The following is a 22,567-nucleotide window of genomic DNA, read 5'->3' as shown; positions in this document are numbered from 1 at the left end:
CTGATTTCTTTAGTTTTTCACACTTTTTCCACATCAAAAGTTCATTTTTCAAGATTTCATTCATAACAGTAATCTACAGTTTGCTGACGTCACCTAGTACTATCAAATTTCTACCCCATTTCAACCAATCATATGATCACGACATGGCAGCTGTCAATCAAATCTTCATTTCAGGATAATTTTCTCTTCCAAATGAAGGAGAAAATGTCGACTAGTGCCTGTAATCTGGCAGAATTTCTAGTCCATAAACTAACTACTAACTTGGCCAATTGTAGGTAACGTACAAAAAAAAGCAAACGGTAATGTCTAAGAATGCAAAGAAATGTAACTGGCTCTTAAACTCGCATTCCAGGATAACGTGAGTTAACGTTGTTAAGGCCGAATTCAGACCCCGGCCCTTCGGAGATTCCAGGCCGACGGGCTGCACTCTTCGCTCCGCACCACACAAAAGGCAGCTGGCTGCCTGTTGCGGCTCTACTCGCGTAGCTCGCGTCACCAGGCTCTTCCCGAGGAGAGCACCACATGGCCACAATCCCACTCGATTTGGGGGTGGAACACGCCAGAATTGGCCAAAGCCCAATCCAGTCCCCAGAATTGTCAAATAAAATGATCAGGGGGTCAGGACTTCATCAGCTGTTGAGGTGGGGGGGGGAAGGGGGTCATTTTAGGCCAGCCAAAAAATCTTCTGCAGCAGCCGGAGTTTCGAATAGGTGTTTCTCATGACCGTGGGCTTGGCTGGATAGAGAAAGAAGCTCTCAACACCCTTCTTGCGGAGCGCTTGCATGGCGGGGGAGAAAGCCTTTCTCCTGGCCGAGGTAGCGGAAGAGTCACCCTGTGATCCGGCCTAGTCCTGAACGTCACTGAAACACGTCATCACAACGTTATCATGACGTAATTTTGCTTGCTGGGATGTGTTGTGCAGAAAAACAAACAAAAAACTTTATTTCCCCCCCCCCCCTTTTTGGGGTGTGCCAGCTGCTTGTGTGGGTGGCACTGGCACACCCAGGCACACCCGTAGCTACGCCATTGATTCACACATTAAATACTTCAGTACACCCCCCTCTGTTTTTGTTTACATCATTTAACCTTTAACTGTAGCACACAGGTTTGAGCTTTGCTATACTATTTAGTTGAAGTATACCCTTAGTGATGATGAAGGGAAATAATATTAATTTGATTAGAAGATGAATAGGTTGATAAATCAAACGCGTTATAATGGAAAATAAATCTGAGTATAAATACATGCAACACAACACCCACTGTCAGGTTGCTTGTCCTCTATTGAATGTTATCCTCTGGCATGAACTCCTCAAGGTTTATAACACTAAGCATACCAAAAAAGGCTGACCAGTTGTGGCTGCAATGTTGCGAGCACAAGTGTTAAAGCTTGACCTGATTTATTTATAGATTTTATGTATGTATTGTTTGTATTATTAGTATAATGATGATGATGATGATGATGATGATGATGATGATGATGATGATGTTATTATCATCATCAATTCAAATGAATTCATAGCATGGTATGTATGAGAACAAATTAAAAATTAAATAGTATGGTCAAATTTAAATATTTATTTGCAATACTTGCAAAAATTCTATGTGGTAGGCTATATCTGAAATCCGAATTAAGAGATGTTGGTAAATCTGATGTATTGTAATCAGTGCAACATCCTATGTTCAGTCTGTTATATTTTAGGCTGGACTGTTTTGCATACAGTATGTTACCGTGTCAGTTAAGAGTTCACTTATTACATGACATAAATGGGCAGAGAATGATTTATTTATATATATATATATATATATATATATATATATATATATATATATATATATATATATTACAATGCACAGACCAGACAAGACAAACGAACACGCTCAGGTAAAGGTAAAGTCCCACTGATTGTCACACAATGTGTGAAATTTCTCCGCATTTGACCCATCCCCTGGGGGAGCGGTGAGCGGCAGCGTGCGCCGCGCTCGGGAATCACATGGTGATTTAACCCCCCAATTCCAACCCTTTGATGCTGAGTGCCAAGCAGGGAGGCAAATGGGTCCCATTTTTATAGTCTTTGGTACTCACGACCTCCCAGTCTCAGGGCGGACACTCAGACCACAAGGCCACTGAGCTGGTGACCAGACACAGGAAAAGAAAAGAAAACATACATATATTACCATTATCAACATTCATTCATTATCAACATTTACAACGTGATTACCAGATCCATGAGAAACCAGCCAGGGAAGTCACCCGTCACCCGTCAGCCCTAACCTCGTCGAGGTAGGCTAGAAATGGGTCCCAAGTGTTAAAAACACTCCAAGTGAATTGGTCCTCAGGAACCTAAGTCTCTCCATCCGTATAACAGGGGTCATGTCCGTCAACCACAGTTGGAAAGAAGGTGAAGAGGAGGATTTCCATTCCTTCAAAATTAGTTTTTTTTGCTACAATTGTCCCCTGTGTCAAAGACTGTTGCACAGCTGTGGGGAAGTTCAGACAGGACTCTGAGCAGCCGAAGATGGCCAGTGCTGCCTCCGGCTGAAGGGTTATTTTGTAGGCCTTACAATACCAGTCAAATATTTTGGCCCAGAACCCCGTTGGCAGAGAATGGTTTCTCATCTTACATGAGGCAGTTAGATGGCACATTGTTTGGGCTTCAAGATGAAGGCCAATGAAGCGTCACTTTCAAATCAAAATGCATGAGCCTTAAGAAGACATCACCATATTTAGCTTCTGCTTGTCCTGCACAATGACCTCAATAAAAGGAGGCTCAAGATTAGATGGACAGCCTGCAGGGGATTTCAGAGACTACGAACAACTGCTGGTAAGTGAGAGAGATGTTTCCCCTGTCATTAGTTAACAAAGACGTATTAGAGATTATTAGTGCTTGACAAAAGTGTTTGATTAATATGTAGTTTAATGTTTATTCAGATAACATGGCATGATGATGTGAAATAGCATACGCTCTTCAATGTGAAGACAGATTATTTCAAGTACTGTAAGTAAGCTATGAGTCAGGTGGAAAAAAAGAGTTGTGTGACTATAATTTAAATGCAATGTAAATTAGTAATATTGCACACATTTGCATTTAGTTATAATATACTAATCTGTAATCTCTACACTACCTGCATCAATGGCATATATGTTAGGCTTAATACTCCTGTCAGTGTCCTTGACCAAGGCACTGCCAATCGAACTGGAGTTGGTTTGCCGGGGCTGCACTACGGCTGCCCACTGTAGCTAGTTCTAGGAAGGTTCCTTGTAGAGGATGGCTCAAATGCAGAGCATGAATTTCCCCACTGGGACAATAAAGGATAACTTAAGTTGTCACTTGAAATCAAAGAATAATTGATAAACATCACGAAAAACTATTTGTTCATTTAGGGGTTGTGAGAGGTTCCTCTGTGACTGGGTAGAAAAAGGTGAGTTACATTTTGTCTATTTTAAACTACAGAATATAAAGAATCCTTGTATCATACAGTCTCCAAAGCAAACAATGCACATCAGATAAGAGGAAAGTTACTTTTGTTTTGTCAATCTACAGAAAGCCGCCAACATGAGTACTGACGCGGAGATGGCCGCTTATGGCAAGGCCGCCATCTATCTCCGTAAGCCAGAGAGGGAGAGGATTGCAGCTCAAGCTGCACCGTTTGATGCCAAATCTGCTGCCTATGTGGCTGATGTTAAGGAGCTGTACCTTAAATGTACAATCCTGAAGAGGGACGGTGCCAAAGTCACCGTGAAAGTCCATACCACCCAGGAGGTAGGTTGAAGCTTCATGAAACTCACAGCAGTGTAACTTACCGGTGGAATTTCAACACAAGCTGAAATTGTGTTTCAATATTTCAGGAGAAGACAGTTAAGGATACTGATGTCTACCCTATGAACCCTCCCAAGTATGACAAAATTGAGGACATGGCCATGATGACCCATCTCAATGAAGCCTCTGTGCTGTAAAACCTCGCAGAGCGTTATGCAGCATGGATGATCTACGTAAGCTCTTCTGCCTATGGAGTAAAGTGTAATATTGCACATGGACTCATACAACATACTGTGAGTGGTCATATCTCTCTCATCCCCTTCAGACCTACTCTGGGCTGTTCTGTGCAACTGTGAATCCCTACAAGTGGCTCCCAGTGTACGATTCCCATGTTGTAAACGCTTACAGAGGCAAAAAGCGTATGGAGGCTCCACCCCACATCTTCTCTGTCTCTGACAATGCCTATCAGTTCATGGCTACTGGTATGTTCTTGTCAAGAAAATGTATTAACAAACTCTCAATAAACTCAATAATTTAACTTACATAGATAAGACATCTTAATTCATGTTTCCTTTTGCAGATAGGGAGAACCAGTCTGTCTTGATCACGTAAGTTTTACATCTATTGCATCTACCTCTGTAAGACCAACAGCATCAAATTAATTGAGTTACATTTCTCTGAATACTAGATAAAAAAAACTAACTTATCAGGAACAAGTCCATAGAGGTATCTTTGAAAGTCTTTCAAGTATCTTTGAAAGTCGGTCTTCCTGAGGATTTGTGGAGTGTGCGGTCCGCCTCTATGGACCTGTTCCTTATACGTTTGTTTTTATCTAGTATTTCGATTTTTCTTGCTGTGACCAGCAGCTCCCGCTTTGGATGTGCACGAGTGCTCTCCTATTAAATTTCTCTCAATCTACATATCCATCCCCAGCGGAGAATCTGGTGCTGGAAAGACTGTGAACACCAAGCGTGTCATCCAGTACTTTGCAACAATCTCAGTGGGTGGCGGAGAAAAGAAGAAGGATCCAGATTCAGCAAGCAAGATGAAGGTATATTATCATGAGTATTTTCTAAAAACATTTGAAACATTTCTGAAAAATGAAGACAAAATAAAAATGTACTACTGAATTGAATATATACCTATAAAAAAACACATTACAGGGGTCACTGGAGGACCAGATTATTGCAGCCAATCCCTTGCTGGAAGCCTATGGTAATGCCAAGACTGTGAGGAATGACAACTCCTCTCGTTTTGTAAGTATGGAGGGATTTTCAACTGTGAGAAATATCTTCAATAATATATTGCATATGCAGAGGAATGTTGAACAATGTACTATTCAAAACAGGGTAAATTCATCAGAATCCATTTTGGTACAACTGGTAAACTGTCTAGTGCTGATATTGAGACATGTAAGTATCAATTTAACATATTAAATGAAAAAAGGCAACAATTTTAACACTTTATAATAATATTTAGTTATAAGCCTTTAGTTAATAACGAACTAATCATTTCTAAAACATAAATATAAATGTGTAGATTATTAGTTAATATAGTGTGACTGTAGTGTGACATAGTATGAATGACTTGCAAGCACACTTGGCATTATTTGACTTTACTTCTTTACTTAATTAATTTTACTTAATTATTATTAGTAGATTTTGAATCATGAACAATGCTTGTAGATCTGCTGGAGAAATCTAGAGTGACGTATCAGCTTGCTGCTGAGAGAGGCTACCACATCTTCTACCAGATGATGACCAACCACAAACCTGAGATCATTGGTGAGCTAAACATTGTGATACAATTTTAAAACAACCCACGTTGTTCACATGGTCCATAACCAGTCATTACTTTAAACCTTTTATGATCTCCAGAAATGACGCTCATCACCAACAACCCCTATGACTTCCCCATGTGCAGCATGGGTCAGATCACTGTGGCCAGCATTAATGACAAAGAAGAGTTGGATGCCACTGATGTCAGTGATGTTCACTCTCATTTTCATTTTCTTAATCTATTATACATTCAATATTCCATCACAATTACTCTGTACAATGTATTTTCCATATTGACTTACTCAGTGTCAATACCTCTATTGAATACAGAGTGCTATTGATATTCTGGGCTTCATCCCCGAGGAGAAGGTGACCATCTACAAGTTAACTGGTGCTGTGCTCCACCATGGTAACATGAAGTTCAAACAGAAGCAGCGTGAAGAGCAGGCTGAGCCAGATGGCAACGAGGGTGAGGATGAACTTCATGGATGAGTCTTCTTCTTCTTACGGGTGCTCGTGCTCCCGTAGGGGGTCGCCACAGCAGATCATCTGTTTCCATCTAGTCTCTCAAGCCAGACTGTTTCTTCTACATTGTGCGAATGTACGAAGTTGGGGGGGATGGGGACTTCAGACCGGAAGGAAGTTCGATGGAATTCGACACGTGTGTCCATGAAAAATGTGTTCCCCCCGGGGAAATATCTTGTCCGATTTCCATTTCTGCTCAGCAGCAAGTTAGCTAGCATTCGGCTATGTTTTGTTTTCTAGTCGGAGCTCCGTACAGGGAACTCGGAAACAGCCAGTCCCACGGAAGTGTCGGATATGGGTCTCTGATTGGACGAATGAGCGGATGTGTAGGCGTGACATCCGCCTTTCTGCTTCCCTTTCCGTTTTGACCAACTTTTCCCTGCTTGAAGTACAGACGTTCAGGCGGAAGCATTTGAAAATTGCGACAGCCAACCGTCTGTTTTAAGAGACTAGTTTCCATCCATAATTCCATCCATCTGTTTCCATCCATAGTTTCCATCATATCTGTTTCCAACCATAATTAATTAATACATTTCATGGATGAGGAAATAATATCTTTCTATGTCACATTTTACAAATCGGTCATATACTGTAATTTATCTAGTAAATGCATTTTTATTACATTTTCAGAGGCTGACAAGGTTGCTTACTTGCTGGGCCTGAACTCGGCTGACTTGCTGAAGGCTCTGTGCTACCCCAGAGTGAAGGTCGGAAATGAGTATGTCACCAAAGGACAGACTGTGCCACAGGTCAGCAGATCATTCTCTTGTTTACGTCATACAATCCCATAATTAAGTCAAGGGCCAGTGCATGAATATGGTTAAGTTCCTTATGAAGTATATAGTATATAGTATATAGAAAGTATTTATTTTGTAATGGGGGAATTTCACGAGTTACATTTATCTGGAATAGATAGTTTGCATCTGAATGTCCTCTGTTACCTGTCACTGCACATGTTGATTGCCGTAACGTTAGTTCTATTTGCGTTAACATTGCACATTGTATTCTTCTCGTTCTTCTTCCGAAGAGATCTAACTTCCCATGCATGTCAATGAACCAAACTTTGCACGTAGATCTAATCGCATGCCAAACTTCCTCAATGGGAGTTGAGGGGCAATTAGTCCTGATGGTGGCGCTACAGCAACCGTTTATAAAGTTATAACTTCGATATTGATTCATATGAAACCTTTCTTCAGGTAGAGCACTCAGTGAGCGCCCTGGCTAAGTCTGTCTATGAACCCTGGGAACATTGAGCCCTGGGAACATTGATACGCTCCAAAGTATTTCTGTTGTAATGGAGGAATTTCTTGAGCTACATTGATTTGGAATAGATAGTTTACATCTGAATGTCCTCTGTCACCTGTCACTGCATGTGTTGATTGCCACATTGTTAGTTCTGTTTCAGGAAAACTTTTACTAGTGTTTAGACATAGCATTCGTTCTGTTGGCAAAAGAAATCAAGTGATCCAATGTCTAAATTTCAGTTAAAGGATCTGTAATTTATTAAATCTGTGAGAGGAGCCTCTTTGTAACACTGGATTCTAATGTTATTAATTCAAATTAAACCTTTCTTCAGGTTCATAACTCAGTGAGTGCCCTGGCTAAGTCTATTTATGAAAAAATGTTCTTGTGGATGGTCATCCGCATCAACCAAATGCTGGACACCAAACAGCAAAGGCAATACTACATTGGTGTGCTGGACATTGCTGGTTTTGAAATCTTTGAGGTAAGTATGAATAATTCATGGTAATGGTTTGACTAGATAATTTTGTAACAAAGTTTGTGATATATTAGGTTAATCTTATTTCCACCGACAGTTCAACACCTTGGAACAGTTGTGTATCAACTTCACCAATGAGAAACTGCAACAGTTTTTCAACCATCACATGTTTGTCCTGGAGCAAGAGGAGTACAAGAAGGAGGGTATCATCTGGGAGTTCATTGACTTTGGCATGGACTTGGCTGCCTGCATTGAGCTCATTGAAAAGGTACACAATAATGTTGTGACTTAATGTTAGAATAAATTATATGATCCTGGTCGCTGCACTAGCACCTCCTCCTGGGGTGCCTGTTTGGGACGGAAGGGAACTGGTGGGAATAGTGTGATCCTCCCATGTGCTATGTCCTGCCGGTGAAGCTCCCTGCTGTCAGGTGAAAAGAAGCGGCTGGCAACTGCGTATGTGTTGGAGGAAGGGTGCTAGTCTACGGCTCTCCCCAGATCGGCAGAGGGTGGAGCAGCGACCGGGACAGCAAGGGGAAAAATTGGCCAAGTATAATTGGGGACAAAATGGGGGGGGGGATCAGAAAAATAAGTGAATAAATGATATTCTATAACAGTGCCTCTATGATGCATCTCTTTGCACTTTTTATACAGCCCATGGGCATCTTCTCCATCCTTGAAGAGGAGTGCATGTTCCCCAAGGCCTCAGACACTACCTTCAAGAACAAGCTGTATGACCAGCACCTCGGTAAAACCAAAGCATTTGAGAAGCCCAAGCCAGTCAAAGGCAAGCCTGAGGCCCATTTCGCTCTGGTGCACTATGCTGGAACTGTGGACTACAATATCACTGGCTGGCTGGACAAGAACAAGGATCCCCTGAACGACTCTGTTGTTCAGCTGTACCAGAAGTCTAGTGTTAAGCTGATGCCTGTCCTGTATCCCGTTGTTGTTGAAGGTACCATGTCACTTTATAATGACTATTAGGATTATGTGTCTTTATGATAAACAATGGGCTCTATCGTTGCAGCCGCGCAGTTTCTAGGCCGAACGCCAGCCGCAGCGCAAAGCAGTGGGCGTGGAAAGGCGCACTTGATATCTTGGTATCGGCGCTAAACTCAGCCTCAACCATTATAACCACGCCTTTTAAGCGTAAAATTATGCATTGTCCGCTCATTGGAGAATTGCAGGGAAGAGACACACGCTTGCCTTTTAAGCTCCAATTCCTGGACAAATCCGGTAAAACCAGACAAAGCCAAGGGCTCCGCCGCCCCCCCCTCCCTTCATCCGGTCTGTCTATCTCCATATATAGGCTATTATTCCATATTATTATGCTTCTCAAACCAATAACTGCAGTTAAAATACTGCAAGCATGTAAATACGCTACACTATAGCAAGACCAAAGTGAAAATAATTTCTAAATGCATCTGATAGAAAAAAATATTGCCTATGGCTGGATGTCATGAGATTAGATGGCCAGAATGATATCGTTTTATCTCTCCTCCCCCACTGCACGATGCAACATCCTCTGAATGACACCTATCACTTTTACTGGATCTGATAACTTAATTCTATTTAATTTACAGGATTTTATTATTGAGTAATAGTATTTTATTTGGCCTATATATGCGTCCCCCCCACCCCCTGCCCACAGGCTCTGACAAATATGTTCATTCTCAATAAAATCTTCAGTAATCAATCAGAGGGGCTTTAAAAGCCAGATTGGCAGCAGCTGGCGCAGTGTGATCAATATGGCAGACCAAAACCGATCCACTAAATTCACAGCTGAGGAGAAGATGGTGCTGGCGAATCAGGTGATATATCTGTCCACCATTCATTTTGAATAGCTACAAAACAACTCTTTACTTAAGTTGTTTATTCATCTATCCATTCAGGTTCAAATGTACCATCGCGCACTGTTTGGGGAGGAGAATTACCCCGCCGACGCCCCGCGCCCAGTCCTGGACCGCCTGAGTGAGCCGCCCCAGGTGGCCGTCTATGCGCTGCGCTTGTTCAGCACCTCGGACAGCTCCGCTGCCACAGACGGGGGAAACATTTGGAAATAATTATAACTTTCTATGCTTTGCACACAGAAAAAATAAATACAACAGACAATTCTGTAATGAATAGCTGTAATGAAGAGTGGGGTTTGAAGAAGCGCTACACAACAGTTGATCCAGTTTCTCTCTCTCTTTCTTTCTCTCTCCCTTTCTCTCACATTAAACGATATACATGCCTATAATGTCAATTATCTGAATGAAATAATAATACATATTAATTAGGAATATTAGTAATATTAGTAGCCTAGCTAATTTCGGGGGGGGGGGGGGGGGTAATAAAACGTAGAGCTATATTACACATAAATGGGGATTATTATGATAGCCTAAACTAAATTTATGAAACTGCATTACAGCTTCACCCAAAAAGCCTGAGAAGGGTTGCAATCTTATATTCTATTGTATTCTAAAGTATTTTTTTCTATATATTGTATTCTCCATTCACTTTCCTGTCCCCGGTGCACAGAATCCTGCTTTAGGCCAGCTTTTCAAAAGCGCAAAGCGCTAAAAGTCGGCCAGGTCGGAAGATGGCTGGAAGATAGTAGTACGCCGGTATTTAGCGCCGCCACGCCCACTTCGGCGCATTCAGGGACTCCGCCACGCCCATTCGGCCTAAAGCGCATTTGGCAGCCTAAAGCCTATTGCTATTTTCCCGAAACAGGCGCAAGGCACGTTTTTTTGCGTTTAAGGCCCGTTTTAGCGCCGAAGGCCTGTGGGAGAATAGGGACCATAATGCCTACTCAAAAGTCAGTTGAATGATAAAGTATTGATAATAATAAATCAACAGAGAAGGGCGGCAAGGGAGCCAAGAAGAAGGGTGGTTCCATGATGACTGTGTCCGCAGCGTTCAGGGTAAATTTTAAGAACAGCCTTAAATGCATTTCTGTAATTAAACTCGAGTGCAGTTTTTTATTCTTATGTTATGCTTTTCACAAATAATGTTTGGTTTTATCTTGTATCTACAGGAGAACTTGGGCAAGCTTATGACCAACTTGAGGAGCACTCATCCTCACTTTGTACGTTGCCTGATTCCCAATGAGTCAAAGACTCCAGGTACACTGACGACTATCCAATTTTCTATATTCTCTGTACATGTTGCAGTCATTAAAACAACTTAGCAGGAGTGAGTCTTTTACTTTGTCACTAATAATTCTGAAATAACTTCTTCACAGGTCTGATGGAAAACTTCCTGGTTATCCACCAGCTGAGGTGTAACGGTGTGCTGGAGGGTATCAGAATCTGCAGGAAAGGTTTCCCCAGCAGAATCCTCTATGCTGACTTCAAGCAGAGGTATTACCTAATTTAACACAGACTTTTCTTAACTTTCAAAAAAATGTCCCGAATGTGACCATGAACTGTTTTGTGATAGGTACAAAGTACTGAATGCAAGTGTTATCCCTGAGGGCCAATTCATGGACAACAAGAAGGCTTCTGAGAAGCTGCTTGGGTCAATCGATGTGAATCATGAGGAGTATAAATTTGGACACACTAAGGTAAAACAACATTTCGTAAGAAAAAAATAAACTGTTGCATGGATGGAAATCTAAATCAATTGTCCATAATATTTTTATATTTTCTTCAGGTGTTCTTCAAAGCTGGTCTTCTAGGTGTTCTAGAGGAGATGCGAGATGAGAAGCTTGCTCATCTGGTCACCATGACTCAGGCTCTCGCCCGTGGCTATGTCATGAGGAAGGAGTTTGTGAAGATGATGGAAAGGAGGCAAGTTGTAACCATATATTTAGGCTAAATGCAGTGACTTTGTACATACAGTAACACTTATTTCCTTTCACAGGGAAGCCACTTTCAGCATCCAGTACAATATCCGCTCATTCATGAATGTGAAACACTGGCCATGGATGAAGCTGTACTACAAGATTAAGCCCCTTCTGCAGAGTGCTGAAACTGAGAAGGAGCTGGCGAACATGAAGGAAAACTATGAGAAGATGAAAACAGACCTGGCCACAACCCTGGCTAAGAAGAAGGAACTGGAGATGAAGATGGTGTCTGTTATACAGGAGAAGAATGATCTGCTGCAGCAAGTGGCATGTGTGAGTAAATGTCAACAGAAATCAGTTTGTTGATTTCTCACATCTTTTCCAGAGTGAATGGTGAAATATTTTCCCATTTTCATGTTCAAACTAGGAATCAGAGAATCTGTCAGATGCTGAGGAGAGATGTGAGGGCCTTATCAAGAATAAGATCCAGATGGAGGCAAAACTCAAAGAGACAAGTGAAAGACTGGAGGATGAGGAGGAAACAAATGGTGAGCTAACTGCTAAGAAGAGGAAACTGGAGGATGAATGCTCTGAGCTCAAGAAGGACATTGATGACCTGGAGCTTACCTTAGCCAAAGTGGAGAAGGAGAAGCATGCCACTGAGAACAAGGTTCATGGATATTCACTGTTTATTATATCATCCAATATTTGAATAATTACCCAATTATGACAAGATATTTTTACATACCTTATTCAGGTGAAGAACCTGACTGAAGAGATGGTCTCTCAAGATGAGAGCATTGTTAAGCTTACAAAGGACAAGAAAGCCCTCCAAGAGTCACACCAGCAGACTCTTGATGACCTGCAGGCAGAGGAAGACAAAGCCAACACTCTGACCAAGGCCAAGACCAAGCTTGAGCAGCAAGTGGACGATGTGAGTTCATGAAGATGCTGTTGCTTCCTGGTCACTGCACTAGTGCCTCCTCTGGTCGGTCGGAGGGTGCCTGTTGGGGGGGAGGTAAATTGGGGCGAATGGCATGATCCTCACATGCGCTACGTTCTCCCGGTGAAACTCCTCGCTGTCAGGTGAAAAGAAGCAGCTGCCGACTTCACATGTAACAGAGGAAGCATGTGCAAGTCTATGACTTTCCCCAGATTGGCAGAGGGGGTGGAGCAATGACCAGGAAAGCTGGGTAGCGGGAATTGGCAAAGTACAGTTGGGGGGAAAGGGTGATATTTGCTATTTAATAAGAATATATTACTGCTGTAATTATAAACGTGGTATTTTGCAGCTTGAAGGTTCTCTGGAGCAAGAGAAGAAGCTCCGCATGGACCTTGAGAGATCAAAGAGGAAGCTTGAGGGTGATCTGAAACTTGCCCAGGAATCCATCATGGATCTTGAGAATGACAAGCAGCAGTCTGATGAGAAAATCAAGAAGTAATGTGGTCAGAATTTGAAAACTGTATGCACAAAATATGTTATTGCAACCAATATCTTATGATGATGTATTTTACTCAACAGGAAGGACTTTGAGATAAGCCAACATCTCAGTAAGTTCGAAGATGAACAATCCTTGAGTGCTCAGCTCCAGAAGAAGATTAAAGAGCTCCAGGTGTGTAATGTTGGATTTCAAATCTATCTCAAACTTATGAGTGAGTTTTTATGCAATGTGTCAGTTGCATACTGTACATTCATTTAACAATATTTCTTAACTTTCAAGGCTCGTATTGAGGAACTGGAGGAAGAGATCGAGGCTGAGCGTGCTGCTCGTGCCAAGGTTGAGAAGCAGAGAGCTGACCTCTCCAGGGAACTTGAAGAGATCAGTGAGAGGCTTGAGGAGGCCGGAGGAGCCACTGCTGTTCAGATTGAGATGAACAAGAAGCGTGAAGCTGAGTTCCAGAAGCTGCGTCGTGACCTTGAGGAGTCCACCTTACAGCATGAATCCACTGCTTCTGCTCTCCGCAAGAAGCAGGCTGACAGTGTTGCAGAGCTGGGAGAACAGATCGACAACCTGCAGCGTGTCAAGCAGAAGCTGGAGAAGGAGAAGAGTGAATTCAAGATGGAGATTGATGACCTGTCTAGCAATATGGAAGCTGTTGCAAAGGCCAAGGTATAACATTATTTTGTATACATATGTATATACACACTTGAGATCAAATGTATTAATGGAATAATTATTGAATCTGTCTAATGTTGATAAACAGGGAAATCTCGAGAAGATTTGCCGCACCATTGAGGACCAGTTCAGTGAACTTAAGGCTAAGAATGACGAGAATGTTCGCCAGATAAATGACATCAGTGGTCAAAGAGCAAGACTGATGACAGAGAATGGCAAGTCTTACTTTTACTGACTTGTTCATAAAATATACTATTGCACTCAATTTATATATTTCAACCAAAAACAAATTTCCATCTAAATTAGGTGAGTTTGGTCGTCAGCTTGAAGAGAAAGAAGCCCTTGTTTCCCAGCTGACCAGAGGCAAGCAAGCCTTCACACAGCAGATTGAAGACCTGAAGAGACAAATCGAGGAGGAAGTTAAGGTGAGGAGAACATTTTTGAAATTTCAAGATTTTTTAAAATTACGTTGCATGTTCATTTCTTCACTGGTTTTTATCTTAATAATCTTTTGCAGGCCAAAAATGCCCTTGCTCATGGTGTGCAATCAGCCCGCCATGACTGTGACCTTCTGAGGGAGCAGTTTGAGGAGGAGCAGGAGGCCAAGGCAGAGCTGCAACGTGGAATGTCCAAGGCCAACAGTGAAGTGGCCCAATGGAGGAGCAAGTATGAAACTGATGCTATCCAACGCACTGAGGAGCTTGAAGAGTCAAAGTGAGTCAATGAAGATTTTCTTTTTTTCCTCACTGTCTTTACAAAGTACTTGTTAGAATACTATACATGACTGATTACATTTGACAAATACTTAACAGGAAAAAGCTTGCCCAGCGCCTGCAGGACGCTGAGGAACAGATTGAGGCTGTGAACTCCAAGTGTGCATCTCTGGAGAAAACCAAACAGAGGCTCCTGGGTGAGGTGGAGGACCTCATGATTGATGTGGAGAGAGCCAATGGTTTGGCTGCCAACCTTGACAAGAAGCAGAGGAACTTTGATAAGGTGTGTTGACAACTGATTACCTTGTCACAGCCACTGGAAGTGTCAAAGTAATAATCATTCCAAAATTGGGTAACATTGCTCATTTTAAATTACTACGCAGGTTCTGGCAGAATGGAAGCAGAAATTCGAGGAGGGTCAGGCAGAGCTTGAGGGAGCTCAGAAAGAGGCTCGTTCTCTCAGCACTGAGCTGTTCAAGATGAAAAACTCTTATGAGGAAGCTCTGGATCAGCTGGAGACCCTGAAGAGGGAGAACAAGAACCTGCAACGTGAGTTCTCATCTGATGTTAATACTAATTCAAAATATGTTATTAATTGTTCATATCTATCAGTTAGAATGAGACACCATAGCCTTTATTCTTTCTCTTTGAAATATTAAACATTATAATATAACCTTCTGCAGAGGAAATCTCAGACCTGACTGAACAGATTGGGGAGACTGGAAAAACCGTCCATGAGCTGGAGAAGGCCAAGAAGCAGGTGGAAACAGAGAAGTCAGAGATCCAGTCAGCTCTCGAGGAGGCTGAGGTGACATTTCAACTGGAAGGCATAACATTAGAATTGCTAATGTATTATATGTTGTCTTTTGTCCATGAAATTTACAGATCTTTTTTACATTCCAGAAGACAACACAGGCTATGTTTTAATATTTTGTACATTTTAGGGAACTCTGGAACATGAAGAGTCCAAGATTCTGCGTGTCCAGCTGGAGCTCAACCAGATCAAAGGTGAGGTTGACAGAAAGCTGGCAGAGAAAGATGAGGAGATGGAGCAGATCAAGAGGAACAGCCAGAGGGTGATTGACTCCATGCAGAGCAACCTTGACTCTGAGGTCAGGAGCAGGAACGATGCCATGAGAATCAAGAAGAAGATGGAGGCAGATCTGAATGAGATGGAGATTCAGCTGAGTCATGCTAACCGCCAGGCTGCTGAGGCCCAGAAGCAGCTGAGGAATGTCCAGGGACAACTCAAGGTACATCACATGACAACTGTATACATGCTATTCTATGTGCAGATACATTCTGATGTTTTTTCTGTTTCTACAACACAATCTTAACATTAGGATTCCCAGCTGCACCTTGATGATGCTCTCAGAGCGCAGGAAGACTTCAAGGAACAAGCTGCTATGGTCGAGCGTAGGAATGGTCTCATGGTGGCTGAAATTGAAGAGCTGAGGGTTGGTCTGGAACAGACAGAGAGAGGCCGTAAAGTGGCTGAGACAGAGCTGGTGGATGCTAGTGAGCGTGTTGGACTGCTGCACTCTCAGGTACACAAAATAATTTATTCACCAATACTACAATCAATACACTTTTAAATAATATGTGCACATGATTATAGTCATTGCTCTACTGAATTTTTCCTTCCTCTTCCTAGAATACAAGTCTTATCAACACAAAGAAGAAGCTGGAGGCTGACCTGATCCAAGTCCAGGGTGAAGTAGATGACAGTATTCAGGAAGCAAGAAATGCAGAGGAGAAGGCCAAGAAAGCCATCACTGATGTGGGTTCAAATTGTATTTCATAGCCCTCCAGATCTCATCCATAAATCTGGAAGAACATGGATTTTGTATGGCATACCTAATTAACATAAATACTTAATTTTATAGGCTGCTATGATGGCTGAAGAGCTGAAGAAAGAACAGGACACTAATGCTCACATGGAGAGGATGAAGAAGAACCTGGAGATCACAGTCAAGGACCTGCAGCACCGCCTGGATGAGGCTGAGAACTTGGCCATGAAGGGTGGCAAGAAACAGCTCCAGAAACTGGAGTCCAGGGTAAGATAACTGTTACACAGATGACAGTAAATTACATTACAAAATATGCAGAATGAGTCTTATAGTTTATAATTCATTTCTGAAGGTGCGTGAGCTGGAGGCAGAGGTTGAAGCTGAACAGAGACGTGGAGTAGATGCTGTTAAAGGTGTCCGTAAATATGAGAGGAGAGTGAAGGAACTCACATACCAGGTATACCAAGCTTACTTTGTGACAGTATTTCTATTAACTAAATGACCAATTTAAAAGATAATATGTCAATTATTAATGGTCGTTTGTGTTCATACTTTAGACTGAAGAGGACAAGAAGAATGGCGCCCGGCTGCAGACTCTGGTAGACAAGCTGCAACTGAAGGTGAAGGCCTACAAGAGGCAGGCTGAGGAAGCGGTAAGTTCAAATCATGTAAAAATGCTCCATCTATTTGCAAACATTTTCATTGTTGTTACTCTAGTCTTAGGATCTCAATGAGAATTTATGTTTCATAGGAGGAGCAGGCCAACACTCACCTGACAAAGTCCAGGAAGGTTCAGAACGAGTTGGAGGAGGCTGAAGAACGAGCTGATATTGCCGAGTCTCAGGTCAACAAGATGAGAGCTAAGAGCCGTGACTCCAAGGTAAACACATGTCCTTCATGAGTGCATGTTAATTAATTGAATATAAATGTGGAAATTTGAGATTGTTTTTCCTTTGGGTTTAGTCTAAAAATATGTTTTATTTTTCACAGGGAAAAGAAGCAGCTGAATAAGTCCTCCCATTAAAGCATCACAATACGTCATAAAATATGATGGCATTGTTGATTGCATACAATAAATGATACCACAAATATTTCTCCTTTGTCTGTTATTTATTCAGTAACACTCTTTTGCTCTCCTTGTCTGATGAACACAGCATTTCACACACAGCGGTTCACACACGGTTTACTTGTCATTTTTACCTAATCTTCCCCGGAGTCAGCAGTTAATATTTGAGCTCATACACGTGTACACATAGACATCAAAGGGGGTTGCAGCCCCTGCCCTTTTGCCTGTCTGTAAAAAGTGCCCTCTCCTGACCCTGAATGCAGCATTTCTATTGTGAAAGAATGGTGCTCTGTATGCACTTCTCTCTCTCTCTAACTCAGTCCGATGTAATTTCACAATTTCCTAGTTGAATTTTTATCGATCACATATACTGACTGACAAGGGTCTTCTAAGCCAGGGATACTCAACTTGCTTTGCCCGGGGGCCACTTTCGTGAAATGATAGAAGGCCAGGGGCCAGTTAATAAACAAACAATATACATTTTTCTGTAGCGGATTGTAGGTTTTTGGAGTGTCAGTCGGAGTTTAGTCTGACAATGTTGTGCACACCGGATAGTTAGTTAGGTTAAGTACATACATAAGTGCCTGGGTAGTGAGCAGACGGCGGTATTTGACAATTTAGCAGCTAAATCATAGATTATTGAAAAATATTCCATATTCCAGACTGAAATGCTATAACAGAAGTGGAGTATTGGCCAGAATGACATGAACATTTGGACACTTATTCAGCGGGTATCTTGCATGTTGCGTTCAGGTGCACTGTAAAAATATATATATATATATATATATATATATATATATATATATATATATATATATATATATATATATATATATATATATATATGCAATTCCATCGCGGCCCGCAAGTTGAGTATCACTGTTCTAAGCAATCAGGTAATAGCATTACATGATCAAACGGACTTAACCACTGCAACTGCATAATTTGGCTTTGATAACCATTCATTCTACTGGATTGTTGTACTTGTAGGGCAGCGATACTCGAGGCTCAAGAGCCACAAGTCCCACTTAAATAAATGAATAAATAAATAAATAAAATCAAAATGCTGCTGTAAGGGAGGAAGACGAGACGGGGCAGGAAGGACATAAGAGAAAAGTAAGAAGTTCTAGCACACAAAGGAAGTAAAGTAACAAGTAACATATTTCCTTTTTTATTCAAGCACTTATTTACAGCATTGTTTGGGAGGGAGGGAAGGGATGAAGGAATGTTAACTGTTAGTAAAATATGAATATTAAGAAACATGTTTGTAACAAAGGGCACATCAAATTAACAAAGAAACAAGCTAACAAAGGAAGTAACATATTCAAATAATTTTCAAGCTGAATTACTATTTCAGTATTTTGGGCAGGAGGGAGGGAAGGCATGAAGGAATGTTCACTGTTAAACAAAAAATAAACAATTTTCTAATACACCTGATCTAAAGCTTCTGTGTTGCTTTTTAGAATTATAGCTAAAATGCATGGAATACAAGCCTCAGTATTATATGTGAATTATATTAAACTAATTTGTTGGCACTGGCACATAATAATGGTAACTTAGTCCTACAAATCAGTATCTTCTTATTGTCCATTATTACTGAAGCAATTATGTCTTGTATGGAGAGGTGATAAGAGATTAATGGAGGCGAGAGAGGCAGCCATGCAGGTAATAATAATAATAATTTTTAGTTCAGTGTTTCTGCCTGTGTTGCCATCTGTCTTTTGTAGTGTAAAACGACCTAAATGGAGAGCACGTGGTGACATGAAAGTGAGTGAGAAAAGGAGCAAATATTGATACTACTTAAGACTAAATAATGATATCACAACAGTATTGTAACAGCAAATTTAACTTTTGTACTAATATTATTCAGTTTGTGGAGTTATTTTTCCGTGACAAGTACAGTATCATCCTAATGTTAATTTAAAATGAGATATTCCTCTAAATCTGGCTAAAAATGTCAATTCACTGATGACATCACTGAACTATAGCCTCAGCCTTAGGGCAATTAATCTGCCCTAATTTAAAAAAAATCCGGCACCTTCAGGTCACCCGCACGGGTGCTCTTTACACTTCCTGAAAGTTTCAGCGTGTGATCGGGCATGTCACGTAACGTGATGTGCAGATTGCAACTAAACCACAGAACAACCAGACTTACAAAAACATTGTTATTGAGTATACATTCATACCCTAGTACTTTTATATGCAACCTGAAATTTCTGTCCAACAGCTGTTGAAAGCCCCCACAAATAAGCTTATGGCCCTGAATGTCTGCATATTCGATATAACATTAGGTAGTGACGTAGGGCACTATTCTCCCCCTGGCCTTAGGCGCTAAACTGGCCTTAAACGCAAAAATAACCTAGCTTTACGCCTGCCTACTGCTGACTCGGGAGGATACCGTCATGTTTTTACGCCCCGAAATGCGCTTTATGCTGAAGAGGCGTGGCGCAGTGCCAGAATAGGCCAGAATGGGCGTTTTGGCCTTAAATACCAGCCTAACGCTACGTTCACACAGACACAGGGAACCTACACCTTGCCTTGCCTCAACCCACGCCTACGCCTGCAGACCTTGAGCTGGGCGTGAACCGATCACACCGCACGCCTTTGCACGCTGAACCTGGAGCCGAGTCACAATCGCCTCTCCTCTCTCCCGGCTGTATTTTTTCACGTGTGGTCCCGAATTATCATGGGTAGGTAAAATAAATCTGATATATTTAATGTTCTATTAATGCTGGATATGTATAACCAGGTCTGACTATAGTCTGACTTTTTAGAGAGGTATTATAAGAATATGTGCTGGCACAACAACATTGTCCATATTGCTTCTTCGGTCGCTATTCTCTCTCCTGAAGATTTGTTTGCCGACGAGGAGAAAGCCCCACGTGATAGCCACCCGCCAATCTCTCTCTCTCTCTCTCTCTCTCTCTGCTCAACACTGTTGTAGTAACTCCATTTTATTTTGAAATTCAGTTGACTTTGCCATTTCCCACAGATATTGTCGCGTTTTTCTTTCATGCCTTGACAGAAGAAGCCTAAAACGGACGCCTATTTAAAAGCGTGGGTAAAGGCAAGGCGTAGGCAAGGCTTGGGTGGCCGGTGTGAACTAAGCCTAAAGCGATCTTGCCAACAGGCGTTAATTTTGCGGTTAACGCTTTTCAAACCCAGGCCTTATTCAGCCGGGGATGCACCGACGACGTTATTCAATCACTCTCTCTGCTGCTATCTCACTCTCTCTCCCCCCTCTCTCTCTCACTCCCTCTCTCTCGCGCGTCAATTCCTGCCCCTATAGCGCACTGCAAGCATCAGATCTGAAATGTAGGCTACAGAACCATCACTATTTTGGGGGGAAAGGCCACTAATTTATATGTAGGCAGGCACAATGACCGATGAAAAAAAAGTTGTTATACCGGAGTTTTGAGTCCCTGTCATTCAGAGGCTGTTGTATCATCCTACCTGTCTGCCATGCAGAGGGGGAGAAGAAAAGGCAGCGAGAGAAAATGATGCAATCATTCTGTCAAAACTTTCACCAATCTAATCTCATCGTGACATCCAGGGATAGGCTATATTTTGCTAGCCGATGCGTTTGGAACATTATTCTCACTTTGCTCTTGCTATGTGTAGCGTATTTACATGCTTGCTGTATTTAAACTGCTGTGAGATTTGTTTGAGGAGCATTATCGAGACAGACGGGGATGAAAGTGTGCAGAGAGGGAGGGGGGGAGCTCAGAGCGTTTTGGTCGCGGGGGCTTTAGGGCTTTTCTGAGCGGACTGGAGTCGCTCCGTGTGGATCGGAGCTTGGAAGGGAAAAATGTGATTGGTTTACTGGAGATCACCAATCCAACACTTGTGAATAATTCTATGCTTAAAAAGGCGTGGTTAAATGGTTAGCGCCACAAATTCTGGCATCCACTAATAGCACTGGGCCCAGCCATAAACGCAAATTTAAGGCCAGGGGGAGAATAGAGCCCGTATTGTCCATCCCCATAATATGTGGATGACAATACGTAGCTTCCAAGTGGCACAAACTGAAGAAGTGTACAATCCACCTGACGGCGACTCATTCGATCTTCATGTGGAAAGGACATACTATATTGCCAGCTCCATTACAATCTGCTCGAGCATCCCTCTCCCATTGGTCATTGCTGGGAACTCATGAATGGGATGTGCTGACCAGTGCATCACACCCTTCCCCCTTTGCCCCAGCAGCTCACACTTCATGACTGTTCAGATGACAGTAGTAGTGATGATGAGATGAGTGAGTGTGGACAATCAACAGGTGTTGTAATCATTGTAAAATTGCAAATTCAATTTAAATGCCAATTTAAATTTAAATTGTTAAATTCCTTGTAAAAATACTTTGTTAAATACGTTGTACTACCATAAAGTGGATATTGGTGTACAGATGTATGCCAATGTATTCCAATAAATATCTATCATTCCGTTCAATTGAATTCATTCAGAAATGTGTGACCATAGAGAGGAAAGGTTTGTTTCTCATGAACCATGGATGTTAACCTTTTTGACCTTTGGGATGACCTCTGTGTACTTACATGTTTTACTGTTTATAACTCAACTCAGCATGACCAGAGCTTTCGCTAGGGCCTAATATGAAGGCTATACAGTGAGTTTGAAAAAATTACCTTTTGGAGCTCAAAATCGGTGGCCATCTTGGATTTGAAGGTCAAAAATAGATCAAATCATCAAAACAACATAGATTATGAATTATTTTACCCAAAAAGTCCCAGAAACCATGTATTTGGCAGCATTGTAGGCCAAACCATTGAAAATGTCATTTCTAACATAGCGGATTGTAGCCATTTTGGATTTAGGTCTCTCAATAAAGTTGCCTGCATTTTTGTGAAACGCGTGTGGGCTAAATTTGTTTATTAACCTTCATAGATGATCAATCCACTTAGAAATGAACCTTTGCTCTCCACTGTCACAGAATCATCATGGATGACTCAACTACTCAGCATCACACTATACTCTGTTTCTTTTCAAGATCATTTCCTTCATTCACTTCATGTCATTCATTCCATTTGTTCATTCATTTCACTTTTGGGAGCCAAGAAGAGACTCCATCAGCAAGACAGTACCCCCACACTGAATCCCTGGTTGCTCAGGACAACCATCGGTCGGCCCAGACTCATTTGACCCCCCTCGACTATCCCTTCGTTTTGACCCGTATCATCCCTCTAACCTCTGCCCCTTTCACCCCCCTCGACCCTTATCATCCCTTTCCTCTACTCCCTTTTTGCACCAATAAATCATCTAAATACATAGGCAGAGAGAAAGTGTTACTGTATAAATAACAGACAAAAGAGACATATT

General features: G+C 41.8%; 1 pseudogene across 1 annotated transcript; it reads left to right on the top strand.

Annotated features, from left to right (window-relative positions):
• Positions 1 to 3,554: 3,554 nt before the first annotated feature.
• On the top strand, positions 3,555 to 17,256 carry LOC310798065 (myosin heavy chain, fast skeletal muscle-like; annotated as a pseudogene). The gene is made up of 39 exons (XR_014553975.1): positions 3,555 to 3,761; positions 3,848 to 3,991; positions 4,084 to 4,240; positions 4,339 to 4,366; positions 4,692 to 4,809; positions 4,922 to 5,014; positions 5,107 to 5,170; positions 5,444 to 5,542; positions 5,636 to 5,739; positions 5,867 to 6,005; positions 6,692 to 6,810; positions 7,638 to 7,787; positions 7,879 to 8,049; positions 8,436 to 8,736; positions 10,623 to 10,687; positions 10,801 to 10,888; positions 11,008 to 11,125; positions 11,205 to 11,328; positions 11,418 to 11,554; positions 11,628 to 11,883; positions 11,978 to 12,220; positions 12,308 to 12,484; positions 12,843 to 12,988; positions 13,073 to 13,163; positions 13,272 to 13,661; positions 13,756 to 13,882; positions 13,974 to 14,092; positions 14,185 to 14,381; positions 14,480 to 14,663; positions 14,764 to 14,929; positions 15,064 to 15,188; positions 15,325 to 15,633; positions 15,724 to 15,927; positions 16,035 to 16,160; positions 16,267 to 16,437; positions 16,523 to 16,627; positions 16,728 to 16,823; positions 16,922 to 17,050; positions 17,161 to 17,256. The product of XR_014553975.1 is annotated as a myosin heavy chain, fast skeletal muscle-like (transcript).
• The last annotated feature ends 5,311 nt before the right edge of the window (positions 17,257 to 22,567 follow it).

Source organism: Poromitra crassiceps (assembly GCF_964638095.1).
Source record: "Poromitra crassiceps genome assembly, chromosome: 25".
NCBI lineage: Eukaryota > Metazoa > Chordata > Actinopteri > Beryciformes > Melamphaidae > Poromitra > Poromitra crassiceps.
Note: the sequence above shows the minus strand (reverse complement) of the source record. Positions and strands in the feature narration are given on the sequence as shown.